This window comes from Oryctolagus cuniculus, assembly GCF_964237555.1.
Source record: "Oryctolagus cuniculus chromosome 17 unlocalized genomic scaffold, mOryCun1.1 SUPER_17_unloc_1, whole genome shotgun sequence".
NCBI lineage: Eukaryota > Metazoa > Chordata > Mammalia > Lagomorpha > Leporidae > Oryctolagus > Oryctolagus cuniculus.
The window spans coordinates 1450966-1476462 of record NW_027208202.1 but is presented as its reverse complement, the minus strand read 5'-3'; the positions used below and the strand labels follow the sequence as shown (position 1 = coordinate 1476462).

The window sequence follows — 25497 nt, the reverse complement described above, 5'->3', positions numbered from 1 at the left end:
ATTTTGTCTAACATTTACCACTATAAATCTCTAAAGAGTCAGAAAACAATTTATAGGACACAATGTCTTGACTATGGTTTCATTCCACTTTCAAAGCACTCTGAAACAAAACAGCATTTTCCCAAGAGTTAAAGAAAAATAGATTTTATAAAAGGGATCCTTTTAAATGACTGAATACATCATTTCTGTTACTGGTAGAAACAGGTTATATACTTTCCCCCATCACTCTGATTAAAGGAATAATTCTTTCAACTAAAAAATGCTACATATTCAAGACTACAGGAATTATCAGTAGGCATTCTATCTCCGTATCTGTTATTTGTCTCTAAAACATGTCAAGTAAACTTTTAAAGACTCAGGGAGGGGCAGCTTCATGATTTTCTCAGTAAATTCTGTGGAGACCCTTCTGGCTTCATGGTTTTGCTGTGGTCTTTCCCCTTCTCTTATTTGTGATCCTCACTGTCTAGAGGCTGAGAAAGAAGCTGATTACCCACAAAGACCTACGTGTTAATTCTGACTCATTCTCTCTTCATTTTGGGTGGAGCCTTTTGGGGAATCCCTTTGGCCTGTGTCTCATCATTTATGAAATTTCTAAGTGCAGTGAATATAAATACAGGACAAGTCTTGCAGGTTCCTCAGGGCACAGGGCAGGGGGGGAGTCCCACAGAATCAGGTTTGCTGTAATCATTCTTTCTTGCCTGCACAAATGGAGCAAATAAAACAGCAAGGATATTTTTACTTTCCCAAGTGTTTTGTTCAGTTTGCATAATCTGTGTTAACTGATTTTCTACAGGAATGACTAGTAGGCCTCCCATGTTCAGTAAAATTTTCACGTAGCTTTCATTGTCTTTCTGGACTCCAGCAACACAATAATTTGATCATACTGATAACTGTCAGATGGTCTCTGGAGGCAATTACCAACCACAAATGCAGGATCACACAGCTCAAACTTATCAAAGCTATCATTATATTTGATGAAGCTCTCCTATTTTCCCCTGGCATATTCCACAACATCTGAATGAAGCTCAATCCCATGATTTCTTGGAAAGGCAGAGTGGTAGAGAAGGGGAGAGGGGAGAGGGGAGAGAGAAGAGAGAGAGAGAGAGAGAGGGAGAGAGAGAGAGAGAGGGAGAGAGAATGAGGAGAGGAGAGGAGAGGAGAGGAGAGGAGAGGAGAGGAGAGGAGAGGAGAGGAGGAGAGAAGGAGGTGGAGGAGGAGGAGGGGAGGGAGAGGGGAGAGGAGGAAAAGAAGAAGAGAGAAAAGAGGAGAATGAGAATGAGAATGGGAATGAGAATGAATCTTTTCAGTTTCATTCCCCAAATACCCTCAATAGCTTCAGCTGGGCCAAGCCAAAGCCAGGAGGCAGAAACTCCATCCAGGCCTCCTATATATGTGGCAGAAACCCATCTAGTTGACTCAATATCTGCTTCCTCACAAGCTAATTATCAGGAAGGTGGATTGGTGTGTGCATTCTAAGTGTCAGCTTAACCTAAAGTGCTACAACAGTCACACTAAGATAACAATTATTCTGTGAATAAATATTAATGTTAAAATGAGCCAGGCATTACTAGCAGGAATTGAATATGAATAATTAACAGGCAAGTGTTAGTATGCCCCCTCATAGGTATTTGTTTAAATTGCAATATCTTTTCTTAATTTCTCTAGCTTTCTGACTGCCATCTATTCATTAATCTAAAGGGAACATTTTAAGAAATGTCTTTAAAATTGCTTTCTCTACACTTTCATTTATTGTAGAAAAAGAAAAAAAGTAAATTTGTATTGAAGTAAAAATTACACTGCTGTTTTGGTCTAGATGAATTATAATCAATGGTATCTTCTAATAGAACAGATAAGAGGAACAAACATCATTTTAGACTAAAAAATTATAGTCTGCAAGATATCTATATGGCTTGGTAAATATTTCTCAAAGTTATACTCCTGAAGTAATGTTAGGATTGTGCTGAGGTGAGGCTGGTCAGACACTGGGAAGTCTTTTCCTTAATACTAGAGACTTCATGCATCATTTGTTGGAGACTGAAGTACCATAAGTTACAATCTGGGTAAGAGAAAAGGAGGGTGATTGATAATAATTATGCTTACTAAATAAAATAGAAAAACATTATTTCTATTAAGAATAAACCTGACTGAGTATAATAGATCATTGAACTCATGGGCTTATGTAAGTCATATTTATTTTTCTTTGTAACAATCTCACCAAACTATATGATCTCGGGCTAATATGGTAGTCTGAGAGTGTAAGCAGTGATATGTCCTGACAATGTGTCATATTCTCCATATTCTTACCTCATAGATACATAATAGCTGCTGTATTACCAACACACTATCTGTGTTTCAGGAAGGAATAAGGAAAATGATTTTGCAGCTAAAGCTTCCTCCTTTATAATGAGCATTCCAAAAAAATGCTCAATGACTTCCACTTGCATCTTATTTTTCAAGAGAATACATCACAACAGATACTTTTCTTCATGTATTGTGAACTACAGTAAGAATTATTAATCAAGATATGCTAACAGATTTTATATGTCATGTTGATACACATGAAAAATAGAGAAACATGATCAAAATTGTTAACTAGTCTTTATTTAAAAATAAAATTAAAAAGGCAAAAATGAATTGAAAATGATAATCAGGCCTGCGCCATGGCTCACTTGGTTAATCCTCCACCTGCAGCACCGGCATCCCATATGGGCACTGGGTTCTAGTCCCTGCTGCCTTTCTTCCAGTCCAGCTCTCTGCTGTGGCCCAGGAGGGCAATGGAGGATGGCCCAAGTGCTTGGGCTCCTGCACCTGCATGGGAGACCAGGAAGAAGCACCTGGCTCCTGACTTCAGATCGGCACAGTGCCGGCCATAGCAGCCATTTGGGGAGTGAACTAACTGAGGGAAGACCTTTCTCTCTGTCTCTCTCTCACTGTCTATAACTCTATCTGTCAAAAAAAATGAAAATGATAATCAGGTATTAATATATTTGAAGGTATAACATGGAAGATTAAAAGCATAGAGCCAAAAAAATCTGATTATTGATGGAAAATAAATGTATTTGAAAACAGACAAACTGAAATAAATCAGATCAAAATAGACATTGAAAATAAAAAATATTATAGTGTGCATACTTTTGGGTAAAAATCATTTTCCTATATACAGATATGGTGAATATGGGAGTTTAACAAGAAGTGTGGTGTAATGGGGTTGATAAGTTGTTCTAATTTTAATCTGATGATTTACAAACATTTTTATTTATTTTTGTAAGACATCAATGTAGTGGCAAACAATCTTCCTTGCTGTTCAGTAATACATGTATTGACCCTTAAATGCAGTGCATGATGTCACTTCAATCTCCACTCTTTCAGAGACATCCCACCCATCAAATAAATGAGTCTACACCTCATGTCTGTTTCAGAGCCAACAATAGAATAATAAATTATTGGTCTCCATTTTGTTATTGTATCCAACTGATATATATTGAGTATAATTTTATAAAAGTGCTTTTGTAACCTTTTCAAATGTCACATGGTGCTACATTTAAATACCAAACTTATTGTTTGAAACCAAAGACCTGGGAGCTCAGAAAATAGTGAGAGAGCAGAAACAGTTCTTCAAGGAGGAAAGAGCCCCAGATGACTAACTCAGCCCCCAGCTTGGGTTCAAACCCTACTGGGAGGGAGTGAATTACAGACAGTAACCCTAAACTTATCCTGACCTGTTCTCTGGTGTCAAAGGCTACTCCCAGGCCAGACATCATCCTTCCAGTTCCCTCTACTCTGGACACCAGATTCCCTACATGTCAAGCAGCAGACTTAGTCCCAACAGGCAACAGTGATCATGTTTCCCAATGCAAGTAGAAAAGAGGCCACATGAAGCACCACAGCTCAGAAGCCCAAGAAGTGGGTCATGGGCTTCTGAACCCCAATCCTTCTAATCAATAGTTCCCACCACCTCCTGGAAAAACCTAGTCCATGAGTAAAACCAGATGCAGGCCTTGGTGGGGAAGGTCCTGATGGAGTTGATGATGCAGGAAAGAAAAAGGCCATAGACATCACCAAGATCAACAAGAATGATCACAGGAGCTTTTGGGGTCCTCTTAGCAATACAGGCCCCCAGGAGCAAGCAGAAGTAGAAGCCAATGGCTGGGGAAGGTGGAGATGGTACTGGTTCCCAAGAAAAATACCTCTAGGACTTCCAAGGGGAAATAAAAAAGGAGTGCAAGTGGTAATGGCAAAGAAAAAAAAAAGGTCTCCTGACTCCCATGGATCAAAGGACAAGCCATGAGGGGATTTTGGGAATGGTGAAGATTAAGGGTGGAGGTCAAAGCAACCTGAAAACAAGGAGAAGAAATCTAAGAAGGAAAGACAAAGGACAGGACAAAATGGAAAAGAAGAAAGCAAAAAGAAAACCTTCATCCAAAATCCCCAAGACATCATCCAGGAGAATAAGGAGATGGCAGACAAGTAGGAGTTTTGAGGGGTCTGTGGCACAGGTGCATAACCAAGTGGGGAGCATCCTCATGTCTATGGGCTGGAACTACATTTTTAACTCCAGTCTCTCATAGCAAAGTCTGGCCAGACTCAGGGGCTGGATGCTGGACAAGCTAGTGAGCCTTAAGGGAGGCTGGTCCAATATGGAAGTGTATCCTGATCCCTTGACCTTACCCTACTTCTCCTAACACGGAATGTTTTGTACAGATGTGCTCAGTGGGTGAATGTGTGTGTGTGTGTGTGTGTGTGTGTGTAGTTGTCAAAGCCAATGTGCCCAAAGACCTCAGGACTTTCCATTACCCTGTTCTACTTTGTCTCTGACAGGACCTCAGGATGTCTCCTTGGTTTCAGTTTTACCATTGTGTTATTTTTAAGAATTTGGAAAAATCATTAAAAGAAAACAAAGCAAATCATTAAAAGAAAAAAAAACATTCAATACATTTGTCTAACTGAACATTAGAGCTCAACAACACAGCACATTGTAAAGAATCACTTGCTTGACCTCATGATTTTTTGGCTCATGATGGGGAGCTGTGACTTGCTACCACCGCCCAGAATTGCAAGAGAGTATTATAACATAGATTATGAGCTACGGAAAAATCAAAAATAAAACTGTGAATATGGCTTCTATCGAATATGTATCACATCTGTGCTGTGTATCAGGCACAGGAATAGAAACACATTTAGCCCATATGCACATGCAAGTGGAAGCATTGAGAGGCCTATAGGGTCTGCACACACAGGAATTGGAAAGAGAAGAGGAAATCAATGGGCTGAAATGGACACTATGAGAAACAGTGACTTGATCAGCTCTTGTCCTGACTGTTGATGTACAATGTAATACTTTATCCATTTTAGTATTTTTTGTTCTAGTAATATTGCTTGAACTCTGTAATTAACACACAATTATTCTTAGGGGTTTAAATTTTAACTGAAAAGTGATCCCTGTTAGGAATTTGGAAAACATTATGCTGAGTGAAATAAGCCAGTCCCAAAGGGACAAATATCATATATTCTCCCTGATCGGTGACAACTAACCGAGCACCAAAAAGGAAACCTGTTAAAGTGAAATGAACACTATGAGAAATGGTGACTTGATCAGCCCTTGCCCTGACTGTTGATGAACAACTTAATACATTATCCCTCTTAGTAGTTTTTTGTTTGTTCTGCTTAATACTTTTGGTTGAATACTGTAATCAATACACAGTTATTCTTAAGTGTTGAAAATTAAGTGAAAAGTGATTGCTGTTAAATATAAGAGTGGGAATAAGAGAGGGAAGAGATGTGCAACTTGGGACATGCTCAAGCTGACTTGCCCCAAACGGTAGAGTTAGAAACATACCAGGGGATTCCAATTCAATCCCATCAAGGTGGCATGTACCAATGCCATCTCACTAGTCCAAGTGATCAATTTCAGTTCACAATTGATCATAATGATAGGACGAAGAGCCAAAGGGATCACAGAAACAAGACTAGTGTCTGAAAATACTAACTGATAGAATAAAAAATGGAGAGAACGATCCAACATGGGAAGCGAGATACACAGCAGACTCATAGAATGGCAGATGTCCTAAACAGCACTCTGGCCTCAGAATCAGCCCTAAAGGCATTTGGATCTGGCTGAAAAGCCCATGAAAGTATTTCAGGCATAGAAAGCCAAGACACCCTGGCAAAAAATAAATAAATAAAATAAACCTAAATGAAAGATCTCCGTGAATGAGATCCCAGTGGAAAGAACACGTCATCAACGAAGGAGGTACCTTTCTCTGAATGGAGGAGAGAACTTCCACTTTGACTATGACCTTGTCTAAATATGATCAGAGTCGGAGAACTCAGAGGGCTTCCATAGCCTTGGAAACTCATGACTGGTGCATAGGGAGATTACTGATGCCATAAACAGGAATGTCAATTTGTAAAGTCAACAACAGGAGTCACTGTGCACTTACTCCTCATGTAGGATTTCTGTCCTTAATGTGCTGTACATTGTGATTTAATACTATAACTAGTACTCAAACAGTATTTTTCACTTTGTGTTTCTATGTGGGTGCTAACTTTTGAAATCTTTACTTAATATATGCTAAACTGATCTTCTGTATATAAAGAAAATTGAAAATGAATCTTGATGTGAATGGAAGGAGAGAGGGCATGGGAAAGGAGAGGGTTGTGAGTGGGAGGGTAGTTATGGCGGGGGGAAGCCATTGTAATCCATAAGCTGTACTTTGGAAATTTATATTCATTAAATAAAAGTTAAAAAAAATCCATGGGCTGGGACAGATACAGGAATTATAGCCTTAAGTGACTATATTAGAATAAAATACTAAAAATCAATCATCACAATTCCCTTTTAACAATTAAAAAGAAAAAAATGAAAGTACATAAAATAAAGACAAGCAAAAAGATAACAGGAGATATGAAATGCTTTTTTTCAGTTTTCTTTATACTTATAAGATTAATCCTACAGTAAGTAAAGAGTTCAACAAATAGTATGAGGAGAAAAAATTTCCTCAGCTACAGAGACAAGGGCTGCAAACAATCATCAAAGCTCAAGATGTCAATTTTACTCCTACAGATTACATTTTAGATGCTCTGTCCCTTTGTTCTGAAAGGGAGGCTTTCCTGTTTCTGTTTACCTCACTGATGGCGAAGTAAATCTAGCTAAGAAATTATAATTTAAGCTCTTATTTTGGCTATGCTATTACAGAAAAATGTTAGCCATCTCTTTTATAAGATCTAAAATCAAATTTTGAATCTTGGAGATTCCTTCATAATACAAATAGTTTCCTACCTCGAAGAGAATAGAGAAATGAGAGAACAAGTCGGGCTTAGAATAGAGAAATGGGGTTGCCAGTCCCAGATCGCTTACTGACAATAGCAATAGCACATCAAAACTTAGAAAGCAGTGTCAACCATTAGATAACAACTTAAGAAAACATTTACCAGAAGGTCCAATGCCTTCCATAAATATTAAGAATACATATATTTGGAAACATCTCTTAAATATCTAACATGGTGTAGCTTGTTTAACCAGCAAATTTCAGCACAAGCATATAAAATGTTTCTAGTTTTTTCTACCAACACATTTAAAACATATGATACAGAGATTCAGGTCACATGAATTAAAATGTATCTTTGATTAATTTTAACAGCTTAAATTTATGGGCAATCTTTTATCTATAAGCCAATTAAAATAAAACTTAAATTTTCCCATGTAGACATACAGTATGTATACACATATAACATAACATAATATACCAATATAGCAGTTTTAATAGTTTTTTTGTTTTGTTTTGACAGAGTGGACAGCAAGAGAGACAGAGACAGCAAGAGAGACAGAGACAGTGAGAGAGACAGAGAGAAAAAATAGTTTTTTTTAAATTAACTCCTGTTTGTAAATTACCAATTGATTTGAATTACTTTTGTTTTTAGTAACCTCAGTTAACCATACTTTCTCTCAGTTGGTACCTTTAATACATTACTGGCTTCATCTGTTTACAGAGCCATCCCAAAGTACTCAATACAATAGATGTGGCTGGAAAAAGTTCATCAGAACCTATAGGACAGCTAAACACAGAACCAACAATGCTTTAGTTTTATGAGCAACAAATCTGATATACTAAACTGTGGATGACAAAAGACTTTAAGTTGCCACATTTAAAATTATAAACTCATTAACCAACAAGAGGTATTTGCTTACTGCACACAGTATTTCTGAAAGCACCTGTAGGATTTTACAAAGCACGTAACTCTTTTAGGCCTCTGGGGCTTTCTCATTAAGATAACCATTATGTCTAGTAACACAAGATTATTAGACTTTTTAATTCTCAGACATTTGTATTAGTGCCATTTTATATTATAGAAACTTAAAATTTAGCACCACTTCACATCTTGACAGTACTTCTAATATAATCCAAATAGCCTGATTAGTTGGTGTCTCTACAAGATGAGAGACATAGGTCCTTTGATTTTTTCAGTAGGGCCCAAACTGGACAAACTTAAGTCCAAAATTTACTGGAAATTTCAGAGTCCAAATTCTTTGGAACTTTGATTTTTGATTTTTTGAATGCCTGTCAAGAATGTCAAGAAGGCTCAAAATACAAAATATCTGGTTGAAATGAGATTTAACATCATGACATATAGACCAAATTTGATCACTGTTACAAGGTAATTATTTGAATGTTTGAAAATAAGCACATATTTAAATAGCCCATAGCTTTTAATAAAAACTCAGCTGTTTTAAAGCAATTAGAATTTAACAGACATCAAGAACATAATAGATTATTTTAACACATTGCTTTAACAGAGGATCAGATTTAATTCTATGTCAAAGAGAAATAGATTAGTATACTTGTGTGTTTTCCATCTGCCAATGTCCTTGATTTACATTTTGAGATAAACTGTTAAGAATCTTCAAATTAAGATTAAGGTAACGCATCAAATTTTAGCCTGAGTTAAACAGTGTTGAACTATTTTCATAGACAGTTTATGAACTAACCCAAATAGTTTTACAGAAGTTCACATTTAGACACATTTATTTTATTCACCTTTATCCAATTTAAATTAGCAGTTACATCTAAATGAATTATGATGCTGATATTATATCTCTATCTGAATTTAATTTAAATTAAAATTGCATTCATCTAAAACAAGTGCTAATTACCCATTGCTGTTTCATTGAGTACTGATTACCCAGAAACCTGTTAAAATAAATTGCAAAATAAGTTCAGCATTTTACAAAGCAATAGTTTCAAAGGTAGTGTGTCACTCCCCGTCTTCGTGGAGGAACGACACAGGACCCTGCACTGTTCTTTCGTCTGCTCTGCCCTCCCCGGGTTTGCTGCTGGTTCTTCCCAGTTGGCTACTGACCCTTCCACCTCCGTGGAAGGGCGGTTCCCCCTGCCACATTCCCCACTTCCGCGGGGGAGCGGCACACTGCCGGCCGGCTCTCTCGGGGGCTGCACAGGTGTTCCTTCAGATAGATGTTCCTGGTGCATGTTGTCTCTCTCCTCCTTTATAGTCCTCTTCCACCAATCCCAACTCTGCTACCCACACGCCGAGTACGCTGCTCTCCTCCAATCAGGAGCAGGTCCTACAGTTTCTTGGTTGAACTGGAGGCAGCTGCGTAGAAGCTGTTACTCCCTTCTCAGCACCATATTGTGGGAGAGCAGATGCATAGAATAAGTCTTAATTCCAGTAACTTAGTCTAGTCCGAGTTGCTCCCCACAGTAGTGATCTTAGATTCAAAGAAAAATTAGTTACAGTGGGCCAGGTCCATGCAGGAAAGCTGATTTTCCTGTCTGGCTTGTTAAAACAAAAGAGCCCTCAGAAGGGTGGGATACCTAATTTGTTTCTCAATAAGCAGGGAGCCCAAAAGGCTGGGACTACCATTCCCTTGCTATTCTTATGGTAAGACTGGGACAAGAGAGGGACAAAAGACCAGTTGGAAACCATGGAAAACACCATTCCCAAACCAATAAGACAGAGATGGTAGACTTTGGGCCCCAACTGGTTCTGAGATAAAGAATTCCTAGGTGGGAGGGGGAAATACAGTGAGAGTGGGGGTAGCAGCTAGGGAGGAAGTACATGCGGGCATGAGAATGGCTTTGAGGAATAGTTGAGCAAGGGATTTCAGATAGGACAGAAGAGGTTGACACCGCCCCCTGGAATTCGGCAGGAGGGGAAGGTGAGGACGCAGCTGCCGCATGGGAGACAATGGCACTGGAACTTCAGCGGCTGAGCCAATGCCTATAGATTGGAGCGATAAGGGGGAGGTTGATCTGCAGGATCAAAGGAGGCTGTGGTAGTGGCGGGAACAGGATCGGGGCAGAAGAAAGGATTTTTTGCTCAGGCTTCTGCACCCTAGTGCGAATCTTGGAGACCAGAAGGACTTGAGCGGGAGAGCAAGAAGTACACAGGGAAGGTTTAGTTTGAAGATAGGAAAAGACTTGAACATATGGAATCTCCTTCCATTTTCCCGAACGCTCACGGAAGTGATAAAGATGTTATCAGGGTCAAACTATTCTGACTTCTGATCCCTCAGGGCCAAATGTGCCACCACGGAGGGGCCGCTTTTGAGGGCTGGGGCCAATTTGAGAGGGACCATCAGACGGAATGCGGTTAGAGAAAAGTTCCCATTGCGACCTGTAGAGTCAGATCCGTGGACTGCAAGCATCCTTGCATCCCGGCTGTGACTAGCGAGATAACATGAGAGCAGAAGGTGGGGTCGTCACCCAAGCGCCCGCTGGAGCCCAGGGCCTCACCTGTAAAGAGACGAACAGAGATAGAGTCGTCACTCGCACCCACTGTTGCCTGGACACAGTGTCCGTAGAGGCTAAAGGCCTTAAGTAGGAGTTGTGGTGTCTAGCACTACGACCTTAGACTTGAGTAGAAAAGCCTCAGAAGAATGTAGATGAGAGTAAACCACAACTCAGTAGACAAGTAGAGTCGCTGTGAGAGTTTCCCGTTCCATGTCTTACCTCAAAATTTGGAAGGCCAATGTGTGGATGGAGATCGCAGAGCGTTCGGTGGCTTGGAAAGAGTTCCAGAGGTGTGCTTTGTGACTGGCAGAAATCCAGGACCCCAGAGCACTGGGGGACACTGGATTACCAATATGAGGCTATCCGAGTCACGGCACCAATGTTTTATATTAATGTCAGTGATCGCAAAACACATCGGACACCAGAGTAAGGGAAAGGGTTTATTGGGGAACACCCTATAGACCGGAGTGAAGGGGTGGCGAAAGAAAAAGAGAGAAAGAGAATATAAGAGAGAAACAGAGAGGAGAGGAGCTAGCAAGGAGAGAAGATAGAGCAGAGCAGAGGAGAGAGGAGAGCAGAGCCAAGAGCCACATTATCATTTAATCCCTTTTTGTACTGGAATAAACCCAGCCTTTTTTTCATAACCTTTTTGGAGTCCTCTTTTACATGTACATTATGAAATGATTAGGATAATCTAACATATGCATCTCCTTTCATTGCTAAGTTTTTAAGAGAATACATAAAATATTACCAAGTTGTGAGAATGTAATAGCATATTCATATAGTAACGGTGTTGAGTATTAAGATCTGGAGTGGATAATTTATCTCTGTCGCTCCCCCTCTTCGTGGAGGAGCAACACTAAACCCTGCGCTCTTCTTTCATCTGCTCGGCCCTCCCCGGGTTTGCTGCTGGTTCTTCCCGGGTTGGCTACTATCCCTTCCACCTCCGTGGAAGGGCAGTTCCCCCTGGCCACATTCCCCACTTCCGCAGGGGAGCGGCACACCGCCGGCCGGCTCTTCTTGGGGGCTGCACAGGTGTTCCTTCAGCTAGATGTTCCCCTTAGATGTTCCTGGTGCATGCCGTCTCTCTCCTCCTTTATAGTCCTCCTCCGCCAATCCTAACTCGGCTGCCCACACGCCGAGTACGCTGCTCTCCTCCAATCAGGAGCAAGTCCTACAGTTTATTAGTTGAACTGGAGGCAGCTGTGCGGAAGCTGTTTACTTCTCTCCCAGCGCCATATTGTGGGAGAGCAGATGCATAGAATAAGTCTTAATTCCAGTAACTCAGTCCAGTCCAGATTGCTCCCCACAATCTCATAACTGCAAATGTGTGCTCAGCTAACACTTTCCCATTTCCTTCACTCAGCCCTGACAGCCACCACCCTGTTCTGTGATTAAGTGTGATTTTCTTAAAATCCACATGAGTGAGATTGTGTGGCATTTATCTTTCTGTGCCTTGTTTCAAATAGCCTCATGTCCACATTCATGTTTTTGGATCTATGTTTTGACAACATGCAGAATTTCCTGTTTTATTAGGTTATTTGTTTTTATCGACACACAATATTTGTACATATTTATGGGGTGAAAAGTAATATTTGATACACACACATTTTAATGATCAAATTAGGATAATTGGAATCCATCACTTCATATATTCAAGATTTATTTGCAGTGTGAACATTCAAAAGTCTTTCTTCTAGCTATTTAGAAATCTACAATATATTACAGTTGACAGTTGTTACTCTACTGTGTAATAGAACACAGGAAAGGGGGCTGGTGCTGTGGTGCAATGGGTTAAAGCTCCAGCCTGCAGTGCCAGCATCCCATATGGGAGCCAGTTTGAGTCCCAGATGCTCCATTTCTGATCCAGCTCTGGGCTATGGCCTGGGATAGCAGTGGAGGATGGCCCAAGTTCTTGGGCCCCTGCACCCATATGGGAGTCCCAGAAGAAGCTCCTGCCTCCTGGCTTCAGATCAGCACAGCTCCAGCCATTGCAGCCATCTGGGGAGTGAACCAGCGGATGGAAGTCCTTTCTCTCTGGCTCTACCTCTCTCTCTGTAACTCTTTCAAATAAATAAAATAAATCTTTTTTAAAAAAAGAACACAAGAAGGATTATTTTTACAATAAGGAAAAATACTTTTTCAATAAAAGTAAACCTTTCTGAGCTTTAAGTAATTCAATTTTAATTTTTTTATTTTTAAGCATTTTTGAGAAACCTAATTAACCTTGAAGAAACCAAAAATGATACATCTGTTATGAGCACTTACACATAAATATAGCTTATGCAGGATAAGAATATCCTCCTTTTAATACACTAAAACCAAGTAAATCTTTGAGAACAAGTTTTACTATTAACTCTCATAATCCAACTCTTTGAGGACAGGGGTCCTGCATGGGAAGTTACTGCATAGCAACTCCTGTTGTTAATTTAACAATTAACGCTCTTATGTATGTGGTCAGTGATCACCTGAGGCACTTGACATGCTCTGCCTACAATGTGAAAGCAATTTTTAAAAAAAGATTTATTTTATTTATTTGAAAAACAGAGTTACAGAGAGAGGTAGAGACAGAGAGAGAGGTCTTCCATCTGGTTGTCCACTCCTCAGATGGCCACAATGGCCAGAGCTACGCCAATCTGAAGGCACGAGCCAGGAGCTTCTTGGCCTCCCATATGGGTACAGGAGCCCAAGGACTTGGGACATCCTCCACTGCTTTCCTAGGCCATATGCAGAGAACTGGATTGCAAGAGAAGCAGCTGGGACTAGAACCGCCACCCATATGGGATGCTGGCGTTTCAGGCCAGGGCTTTAACCCACTGCGCCACTTCACCGGCCCCAAGTGGAAGCCTTTTGAGTCCAATGACTCCTTCCCTACTTAGACAAGGCCATGAGCAAAGTGGAAGTTCTCCCCTCCTTTCAGAGTAAAGTACTTCCTTCTTTGATGACCACTTCTTTCCACTGGAGTCTCACCCAGGTGGGCCTTTCATGTAGGACACTTTTTGCCACAGTGTCTTGGCATTCTATGTCTGAAATACTCTCATGGGATTTTCAGCCAGACCAGAATGAATTAAGGGCCACAGTGCTACTTAAAGTAATTGTCATTCTATGAGTCTGCTGTGTGGACTGCTTCCCATGGTGGAACATTCACTCCTTTTTAATTCTATTATTATTACCAAACACTTAATCCTATTTATATAATCATTTTAACACTTAATCCTCTCTATATGATCACTTTAACACTTAATCCTATCCATATGTTCACTATAACACTTAAAGTGCTTTTTTTCCACCTAGCTCAAGGGGATTTGAGGTCCCATGGCAAGTTTTTAAACTGTACCCTTAAAAGTAAGTCCATAATAATGTATGGAGAACCATAGAGTTTTACAGTTATAAACTTCATAATTTCACAATTAAAACATTAGGAACCTGGTGATTCTTCCCACTGTGCCTGCCCTCCCATCCATACTCCCACCCCCTTCCTCCTCCCTCTCTTATTCCCACTCTGATTTTTTACTAACATTTATTTTCAATTAACTTCCTACACATATGATTATCTCTATATTAAGCAAAAAGTTCAACAAATAGCATGGAAAAAACTGTTCCTCTATAGTCGAGACAAGGGCTGTACAAAGTCATTGCTTCTCAAAGTGTCAATTTAACATCTATAGCTTGCCTATTAGGTGCTCTATTAGTTACCACAGGTCAGGGAGAACATATGGTATTTCTCCCTGTGGGACTGAATTATTTCACTAAGTATGATGTTTTCCAGTTTCATCCATTTTGTTGCAAATGACTAGATTTTTTTTACCACTGTGTAGTATTCCATGGTGTACATATCACATAATTTCTTTATCCAGTCTTCAGTTTATGGGCATTTTTATTGATTCAATGTCTTAGCTGTTGTAATTGAACTGCAATAAACATAGGGGTGCAAATAACTCTTTCAAATGCTGATTTCCTTTCCTTTGGGTAAATTCCCAGGAGTGGGCTGGCTGTGTCATAGGGTGGGTCTATATTCAGATTTCTGAGGTATCTCCATACTGTCTTCCATAGTGGCTTTGCCAGTTTACACTCCCACCAACAGTAGATTAGGATGCCTTTTCTCCCACATCCTCACCAACATTTGCTGTTTGTTGATCTCTGTATGAAAGCCATTCTGAAGGGGGTGAGGTGAAACCTCATTGTGGTTTTGATTTGCATTTCCCTGATGGCTAGTGATCCTGAATATTTTTCATGTGTCTGTTGGCTATTTGCATTTCCATTTTGAAAAATGTCTGTTTAAACCTTTACACATCTTTTAATTGTGTAGTTTGTTTTGTTGTTGTTGAGCTTCTTGATCTCTATATAGTCTGGTTATTAACCTTTATCAGTTGTAGAGTATGCAAATTGTTTCTCCCATTCTGTTGCTTGCCTCTTCACTATGCTGAGTATTTCTTTTGCAGTACAGAAACTTCTCAATTTGATGTAATCCCATTTGTGAATTTTGGCTTTGATTGCCTATGCCTCTGGGGTCTTTTCCAAGAACTCTTTGCCTATGCCAATGTCTTGCAGGGTTTCCCCAATGTTCTCTAAAAATTTGATGGTATCAGGTCATAGATGTAGATCTTCAGTAGATTTTTGAATGGATTTTTGTGTAAGGTGTAAGGTAGAAGTCCTGCTTCATATTTCTGCATTTTGAAATCCAGATTTCCCCAGTACCATTTGTTGAAGAGACTGTCCTTGCTCCATGGATTGATTTTAGCTCTGTTGTCAAAGATAAGTTGGTTGTAGATTCTTGGATTGATTTCTGGTGTTTCTATGCTGTTCAATTGTTTTATTCATCTGTTTTTGTATCAGTACCAGGTTATTTTGATTATTACTTCACTGTAGTCTGTCTTAAAATCTGGTATTGTGATGCCTACGATTTGTTTTTGCTGTTTAAGATTGCTTTAGCTATTCAGGGTCTCCTATGTTTCCATGGGAATTTCAGTATCGCTGTTTCTACATCTGAGAAGAATGTCCTTGATGTTTTGAGTGGTATTGCAATGATTCTGTAAATTGCTTTCAGTAGTATGGGCATTTTCATGATATTGATTCTTCTAATCCATAAACAAGGAAGGTGTTTTCCATTTTTTGTATCCTCTTCTATTCATTTCTTTGATGTTTTATAATTTTCATTGTAGAGATCTTTGACGTCCTTGGTTAAATTTATTCCAAGCTATCAGATTTTTTGAGGCTATGGTGAATGGGATTAATCTTGGAAGTTCTTTCTTAGCCATGGCATTGTCTGTGTATTCAAAGACTGTTGATTTTTGTGTATTGATTCTATATCCAGATACTTTGCCAAACTCTTCTATGAGTTCCAATTGTCTCTTAGTGGAGTCTTTTGGATCTACTATATACAGAATCATGTCATCTGAAAATAGGTATAGTTTGACTTCCTTCTTCCCAATGTATCCCTTTGATTTATTTTTCCTTCCTAATGTCTCTGGCTAGAACTTCAAGGACTATATTGAGCAGCCATGGTGAGATCGGGACTCGTTGTCTGGTTCTGGATAATGGTGGCGATGCTTTCAACTTTTCCCCATTCAATATGATGCTGGCCATGGGTTTGTTATAAATTGCCATGGTTGTTGAGGGATGTTCCTTTTATACCCAATTTGCTTAGAGTTTTCATCATGAAAGGGCATTGTATTTTATCAAATGCTTTCTATGAATCTGTTGATTTAATCATATGGGTTTTGTTCTTCAACTTGTTAACGTGATGTATCACATTGATTAATTTGTGAATGTTGATTCATCACTGCATATCAGAGGTAAATCCCACTTTGTCCAGGAGAATGATCTTTCTGATATGTTGCTGGATTTGATTGTCTAGTATTTTGTTGATGACGTTTGCATCTATGTTCATCAGGGAAATTGGTCTGTAGTTCTTTTCTCTGTTGTATCTTTTTCAGGTTTAGGAAGTAAGGTGATGGTGGCCTTTTATTTGTTTGGAGCATCTTTATTATTGATTCCATTTCTGTCTTGGTAATTCTTCTGTTTAGGTTTTCTATGTCTTCATGGCTCAATTTAGGTAGGTTGTATGTGTGGAGGAATCTGTCCATTGCTTTTGTGTTTCCCTGTTTTTTGACATACAGCTCTTTGTAGTAATTTCTGAATTCTTTTTTTATTTTTGTGGTGTCTGTTATTACATTTCCCTTTTACCTCTAATTTTATGGATATGAGTCTCCTGTGTTCTTTTTGGTTAGTTTGGACCAGTGATGTGCCAATTTTGTTTTTGTTTGTTTTCAAAAAACCAGCTCTTCATTTTGCTGATCCTTTGTATACTTTTTTCAATTTTGTTTATTCTCTAATTTTAATGATTTCTTTACTTTTACTAGATTTGGGTTTGGTTTGCTTTTGTTTTTGTAGGTCTTTGAGATGCATTAATAGCTATTTTATTTGGTGCCTTCATGATTTCTTGATTGTGGGGGAGGCTGAATCAGGAGAGGCCTACAGGCACTTCCTGAGCCTGCCTCGAATTTGAAAACCTGTCTTTAAGTTTCAAATCCCTGGTAGCAAACACCCCAGCCCCAGGGCGCTTCTGCCTAAGGATCCTTAAGGTGGTATAATAGGAGTGGCTAAGACCCTTTTGCATCACAACACCCCACCCCTTGCCCGCATCTGCTCATCTGCTCTGTACCATCTGCTCTGTACCTCAGCTATATATACACCTCCCTTTTACAATAAAGTGAGACCCTGCTTCGACTGGGCTCCACACCATGCCTGATTGTCCCCCAGGTTTGGGGAAGGCTGAGTGGTGGGTCGCGCACTTCCCCTCCTCGGTCAAGGCAAGCTGCTAGCAGCCTGCCTAATTCTCTGGCGGTGGCGAGGAATAGTCACTGCACTTGATGTAGGCTTCAATACTGTAAATTTTCCTTTTAGCACTGCTTTTGCTGTATCCCATAAATTTGATATGTTATATCATCATCTTCATTAATTTCCAATGATTTTATCTCTCTTGATTTTTCAATGACCTACTGTTCATGCAGGAGCATTTTGTTCAGTCTCTGTGTGTTTCCATATGTTGTAGACATTCCTGAGTTGCTGATTTCCAACTTCATTCCATTGTGGTCAGAGAAGAGGCATGGTATGATTTTGATTTTCTTTATTTTGCTGGGACTTGCTTTATGGCCTAGCATGTGGTCAGTCCTAGAGGAAGTTCATGCACTGGTGAGAAAAATGTTTATTCTGCAACTGTGGGGTGAAAAGATCTGTAGATATCTGTTAGATCCATTTGGTCTATTGTGTCGATGAAATCTGCTATTTCCTTGTTGATTTTCTTTTTTAAATGATTCTCTTTTTTTGATAGGTAGAGTAGACAGTGAGAGAGAGAGAGACAGAAAGAAAGGTCTTCCTTTGCCGTTGGTTCACCCCCACAATGGCCACTGCAGCTGGTGTGCTGCGGCCAGCACACTACACTGATCTGAAGCCAGGAGCCAGGTGCTTCTCCTGGTCTCCCATGTGGGTTTAGGGCCCAAGCACTTGGGCCATCCTCCACTGCAATCCCAGGCCACAGCAGAGAGCTGGACTGGAAGAGGAGCAACCAGGACAGAATCCAGCACCCTGACTGGGACTAAAACCTGGTGCATCAGCGCCGTGGGTGGAGGATTAGACTAGTGAGCCGTGGCACTGGCCTCCTCATTGATTTTCTATCTCTGTCCATTGCTGAAAGGGTTATTGAAGACCTCCATTACTATGGTATTGCAGTCTATGTATCCTTTAGTTCTTTCAATGTTTCTTTTAAATAGCCAGGTGTCCTGTAATTAGGTGTGTATACATTTATAATAGTCATGTCTTCCTGTTGAAGTGATCCTTGATCATTACATAGTGACCTTCTTTGCCTCTTTTAATAGTTTTGGTGTTAAAGTCTGTTTTCTCTGATATTAGGGTGGCTACGCCAGCTATTTTTGGTTTCTGCTAGGATGCAGTATCTTTTTCCACCTTTTCATTTTCAGTCTATGTGTATCTTTATTGGTGAGATGTGTTTCTTGTCGGCCATAAATAGATGGGTTTTGCTTTTTAAACCATCCAGCTAGTCTGTGTCTTTTAACTGGAGGGTTGAGTCCATTTACGTGCAAGGTGACTATAAGAAATGATTTGGGGTTGCACACAGCCTTGGTGCACAGCCCTGGTGGGCGCCCCTCCATAGGCAAATGAGGAAACTCTGAGAGGAGGGGAGGAAGAGGACGAAGACAAGGAGCAGACGGTGGGAGGCATCCAAAGCTGGGGACCCGCTCCATGCCTCAGCCTCTCACCCCTCCCCCAGTCTTTCTCTTGCCACCTTCTCACATTATGGCTGGTGCCTCAGCTTTGTGTGAGGAGATAGTGTAGCCCCCAGCCTGCTGAAGGAGGAGCTGGACACTTGTTTCACGGCTCCCTCAGCTCATGCCTCCTGCATCTCCCAGCTGCTGGGGAAGCCTTGGCACTGCCGGCACCATGAGTTACTAGAGCATCTCTCAAGCAATCTCTCAAGTGCTGCTGTGATGGTTTATGATTCCAATAGGAAGCTGGTGGTTCTGCTGTGTTTAGCAGATTTCACATCTATCACCATGCAGGCAACAGCACATTCTGAACCATCAAGTTGTAATAAATTGTGCCATTCCTAAAGGGCTGAAATACAATCAAGCTACACAGACCTTCCACCAATGGTGAGATGCTAGACAGGTGTATGATCTCAACTGTGGCAGCAAAGAGGATGCCAGTGGCTATGCAAGCGCCATGATGCATGCCTTAGAAGTATTAAATTCACAAGAAACAGGGCCAACATTGCCTAGACAAAATTCACAACTACCTGCCCAAGTTCAGAATGGAACATCCCAAGAAGAAATGGAAATTCAAAGAAGGTAACTACAAGAACAGCAAAGACAAAAGGAGCTGGAATGGGAAAGGTTGTAACTTCTAAGGCCTCATCAACAAGCACACCCGAACCAACCAGAAAACCTCGGGAAAGAACAAATACCATGAATGGCAGCAAGTCACCTGTCATTTCAAGACCAAAATCCACACCCTCATCACATCCCAGTGCCTATGGAGTCCAGACAAAAGAACTTTACTATAACAGACTGAAGCACAATATTTTAGATGAAATGAGAAAAGAATTAGCAAAGCTAAAAGAAGAACTTATTGATACAATCAGGCAGGACTGAGCAAGGCAAATACTACATAGAGAAACAACCTATGGAGAGATAGGATTTTAGTCAGGAGAAAAACTATTCCTACGAACAAATGCTAACAACACACCAGCCTACATATTGTGAGCTGAAAGAACAAAGTAGAGACAGAAGGAGGGAAAAACCAACAGATTCTGAAAGCCTTCAGACAGTATAACTGGTAACAAGGTAGTTCCATCCTAGTTTACTGCTTTTTTTTAACCTTTACAATAGGATGGAAAAGAGTTGGATGAGAGTTCCACCAAGCAAGATCATCGTGCATTGAAATATTTTCATGTGAAGATAAAATTGCACATTTCCCACAATCCATTGGTAAATAAAGAGAAGAAAGACTTAAGGTTTTTTTAAGAGAATAATGTTGGGGCCCATGTTGTGGCACGGCAGGTTAATGCCCTGGCCTGAAGAGCTGGCATCCCATAAGGGTTATGGCTCCAGACCTGGCTACTCCACTTCTGATCCCACTCTCTGAGGTTTCCTGGGAAAGCAGTAGAGGATGGCCCAAGTCCTTGGGCCCCTGCATCCATGTGGGAAAACTGGAAGAAGGGTTTGGCTCCTGGCTTTGGATCGGCACAGCTGTGTCCATTGCAGCCAATTGAGTTAAACATTGGATGGAAGATCTCCCTCCCTCTCTCTCTCTCTCTCTTTCTCTCTCTCTGTCTCTCTGCCTCTCCTCTCTCTGTGTGACTCTGACTTTCAAATAAATTAATAAATATTTTAAAAAAGAGAATATTGTTACTGATGAATTTAGCAAATTATGCTATTGCATTGTAAATGTTTCTCTCAGGTTTGTCTTCCTATCGTGTTTGATATTCATGAATAATTAAGATCAGCCCTACGTAGGTTAACATTATAAAATGTGGAGCAAACAATTAGATGTGCTTTTGAAGGATGATGTTCATAATGAACTGTATTAAAAGTGATTTGTCCAGCTTGAGGAATTTTAGAATGATAGGAGGTCTCTGAAGTAAGCCTTCATGCAATTTTGTAGATTAAAAATAAATTTCATCCAGAATTTAAAGATTTGGATGCTTTCCTAAATTGTTACAATGCTTTACTAAATCTATGACTTCTACATAACACAAAACAGTGGTGAAGTGTAGATTTACTGTAGTTTTCAACCTTTTTTAGACTTATTCATGTGGACATTTTTATAATGTAATTACAATCATGACAAATTGTGCTTTTTAAATTGCAGGCAGTAATGCATGCCATACTAATATCTAGTGGCCTTTTCAAGGCCTAGTCCCAGGGAAAACATTTTGTAGAGTACAAGAGAGTGGGAGGAAGGGAAGGCATAATTTTTTATTTAATTTCTGCACTATCTTTCTCAATTACCTGCATGAATAATAATGAGGAATATTTTGTGACTTGAATTGGTAAAATGTTAATGAAACCAAGTACTTAATCTTTTACATCATGTCTTCACTTCTCTGTATTGTAACTGCTAATTTCAATGTTCTGAAAAATGATCCTGAATGTCACGTGAGCCATAGCTTGTCATGGAACTCAAAAAGTTTGATCACTGAATTTGGCAGCTACTCTTACCTAGGTGCCCCTGCAGTTACACAGGTATTCAGGTGTTCTGACTATGAAACTGCTTTTGAATTTCGTTATGTTAAAATGCAAAAATAAAAAATAATTATGGCAGCAATTAAGGTTACAGAAATCTTTAGAAAAAGGGAAACCAATGAAGATATCTGCAGTTTTCTTTTAGTGAATTAAAGGAAGACTTAGGTGATTGGAAAAAGGAATTAGATTCTCTGCTTACCACCCTATGTGTGCATGTGTGTGCATGTGCTGTGTGTGCGTATTTCACTCCTTATTCTTGTCTTTGGAACTGGTAAGATTAAAACAGAGGAGAGAGCCCTGTATATTGTAATGATAGCTTTCTGGAAAATCTGGGAACTGAAAAATTCTCCAGACTTCCCATCTTAATTTATGCTTGATTTGTTATGTGCCGTATTTGCATAGAAAGCTTTGATTATGTGAAATTTTACTAAAATGTTGAAGATTTATTATAGTCACTGTTGAATTGATCTTTATTCATTACTTTGTGCCCTTCTTTGTCTCTTTTAACAATTTTTTGTGTTAAAATCTATTTTGTCTGATATTAGGATAGCTATACTTGCTCTTTTTTGCATTATTTTAATTTGGAATATATTTCTCCTTTTCACTAACAGTCAATGTGTATATTTGTTGGTGAGGTGTGTTTCCAATAGGCAGCAAATAGGCCTTTTTTAAATCCATTCAACCAGTTTATATGTTTTAATTTGAATTTAGGTCCCTTACATTTAAGATTCCTAATGCTAAAGAACAACTTGGCCCTGCTATTTTTCCATAAATATTCCTGTTTTTGATTTCTATTTATTTTGTACTTTACTGGGGGAATTTCTGCCTTAATATTCTTTCATAATGATGACTATCTTTCTGTGTTTCTGTGTGGAGCACACCTTTAAGCATGTTTTGTAAAGCTGGATGAGTGATGACAAATTCTTTCAATTTCTGTTTGCTATAGAAGGTCTTTTATTCACCTTCATTCATATATGAGAGCTTTGCAGTGTACAGTATTCTGGTATTTTTTTTCCTAAGTGTTTCTTTTCTTATTACTTATACTGTATCTTTTGTTTCATATCCTGTGGAGTCTGATGAAAATTCAGCTGATCCTAGTTGGAGATCCTCTGAAAGTAATCTGGTGTTTCTCTCATTCACATTTTTGAATATTTTGTTTATGTTTTACTATGGAAAGTTTGACTACAATGTGTCATTGTGAAAATCTTTCCTGGTCGTGTCTATTTGGTATTCTATGTGCTTTCTGTATTTGGGCATCCCTTTATTTATTCAAATTATGAAATTTTCTTTAATTATTTCAGGAAATACTGTTTCTAATATTTTCTCTCTACTCACCTTCAGGAAGTCCTAAGACCTGTACGTTGGGTCATTTGATAGCATTCCATAAATCTCCTACACTTTTTTTTTGACAGGCAGAGTGGACAGTGAGAGAGACAGAGAGAAAGGTCTTCCTTTTGCCGTTGGTTCACCCTCCAATGGCTGCCGTGGCTGGCGCACTGCAGCTGGGGCACCGCGCTGATCAGAAGCCAGGAGCCAGGCACTTATCCTGGTCTCCCATGGGGTGCAGGGCCCAAGCACTTGGGCCATCCTCCACTGCACTCCCTGGCCACAGCAGAGAGCTGGCCTGGAAGAGGAGCAACCGAGACAGAATTTGGCACCCCGACCGGGACTAGAACCCGATGTGCCGGCGCCGCAAGGCGGAGGATTACCCTAGTGAGCCGCGGCAACGGCTATCCTACACTTTTATAATTTTTCTAACTTCCTCTTTTTTTTTAAATTTTACTGAAAAATTTCCAAAGGTTTTTAATCTACATTGGATATTCTTTCTTCTGCCTCACCATGTCTATTAATGCTTTCCACTGTACTTTTTATTTATATATTTAATTCTTAATTTGTAATATTTCATTTTTATTTCTCTTCTAAATCTCAATTTCATGGGAAAACTTTTTATTCCTGTCATGTATATATTTCTTTAATTTGTGAATTTGCTTCTGAATACTTCAGAGTATTCCTGTGATTAATCTTTTATATTCTGGTTCAGGCATTTTATCAATCTCTTCATCTTCACATTCTAATATAAAATTGTTGCGATCCTTTGGGGAGTCATGTTGTCTTCCTTATTCTTTTTTTAAAGATTTTATTTGTTTGAGAGGTATAACTACAGACAGAAAGAGGGCAAGACAGATAGAAAGGTCTTTCATCTGTTGGTTCACTATGCAAATGGCTACAATGGTCAATACTGAGCCAATCCAAAACCAGGAACCAGGAACCTCTTCCAGGTCTCCTATACAGGTGCATGGGTCCAAACTCTTGGGCCATCTCACACTGTTTTTCTAGGCTACAAGCAGCAACCTGGATCAGAAGAGTAGCTGGGGCATAAACTGGTGCCCTTATGGGCCACTGGCAAAGGATTAGCCTACTATGCTACAGCACTGGTGCCAACTTCCTTATTCTTGTTTCTCTAATTTATGCACTTATTTTTAGGCATTTGTGAAGATAATTGTTGTTTTTTACCTCTGATTGTTCTTAGCTTTGAACTACGCATCTGGGGTTTAGTGGGGTTTCTGCTGTTTCAGTGAGTACCCAGGGAATATGTGCTGGGTGTGTCCAGGGAGTCAGTGTTAAAGGGTGGGTGGAGTATCCAGGGTGACCATCAATTTGGGCACTGTAGATCTCTTGTTAACAGAAAGGGGGGTATTCTTATCTCTGTAATCACACCCTCATTTCCTCTCCCAACATGACCAATGCCCAGGTGTTAGCCCTCAGTGTGTGCAGTGCTCATCTGTACTTTCACATGAACTGCAAAAACAAACTGTGCAGTCCTCAATGTGAGCACATATTCCATGGCAGTGACCCACCCCAGGCAGGCAGGGAGCTCTGAGCACGTGATGGCCCTGAGAACCAGGTACCCCCTGCACCCTCTCAGCACACAAGACTCCCACAGTCATGAGGTGTGAGCACAAGAGCCAACACAGCTGCTACCTACTTTTGTCCAAAAGCATGCCCTCCCTTTCTCATCTGGTTGCCAGGTACGATGGTGGGGAATGGGGGAGAGAAGTGTCTCTTTTCTTCAATTCAGTGAGCAGGCTTCCTATTCTCCTCAGGAATCTAGACTGAACTCAACAACAGTATAGTCCTCTAGGCTGTCCCTCTTCTAAACCACCAGTGTCACAGTCCACTGCAGTCTGATCTCACCTTGCTCTCCAAGCTGCCAATTTCTCTTGTTCTCCAAGCTGGCACTTTCTCTGGCATTTTTCTCTGCTGCTGGGGTCATGTGTTGTGTCCATGCTCATTGCTGCATATCTGCACCTTCCACACAGATCCAAAAAGTCTCTTCTGCAGAATCTTCAATGCAGTTTTTCCTCCAACTTTTCCTTGGGTATACACTGTCTCTCTTTTTACTATTTTCTTTTCTTTTTCTTTTTTTGTTTACTTGACAGGTAGAGTTATAGACAGTGAGAGAGAGAGACAGAGAGAAAGGTCTTCCCTCAGTTGGTTCACTCCCCAAATGGCCGTTATTGCTGGCACTGCACTGATCTGAAGCCAGGAGCCAGGTGCTTCTTCCCGGTCTCCCACACAGGCGCAGGCACCCAAGCACTTGGGCCATTCTCCACTGCCCTTCTGGGCCACAGCAGAGAGCTGGACTGGAAGAGAAGCAAGCAGGACTAGAACCCAGCATCCATATGGGATGCTGGTGCCACAGGCAGAGGATTAACCAAGTGAACCACAGTGCCAGCCCCTATATATATTTTTTTATTTTTATTTTTTTACAGGCATAATTAGACAGAGAGAGAAAGACAAAGGTCTTTTTTCCATTGGTTCACCCTCCAAGTGGCTGCTACAGCCGACATGCTGAGCTGATCCAAAGCCAGGAGCCAAGTGCTTTCTCCTGGTCTCCCATGTGGGTGCAGGGCCCAACGACCTGGGCCATCCTCCACTGCACTCCTGGGCCACAGCAGAGAGCTGGACTGGAAAAGGAGCAACCA

General features: G+C 40.2%; 1 pseudogene; it reads right to left on the bottom strand.

Annotated features, from left to right (window-relative positions):
- Positions 1 to 315: 315 nt before the first annotated feature.
- LOC138847856 (protein-L-isoaspartate O-methyltransferase domain-containing protein 1 pseudogene) lies at positions 316 to 24804 on the bottom strand (annotated as a pseudogene).
- Positions 24805 to 25497: the final 693 nt, after the last annotated feature.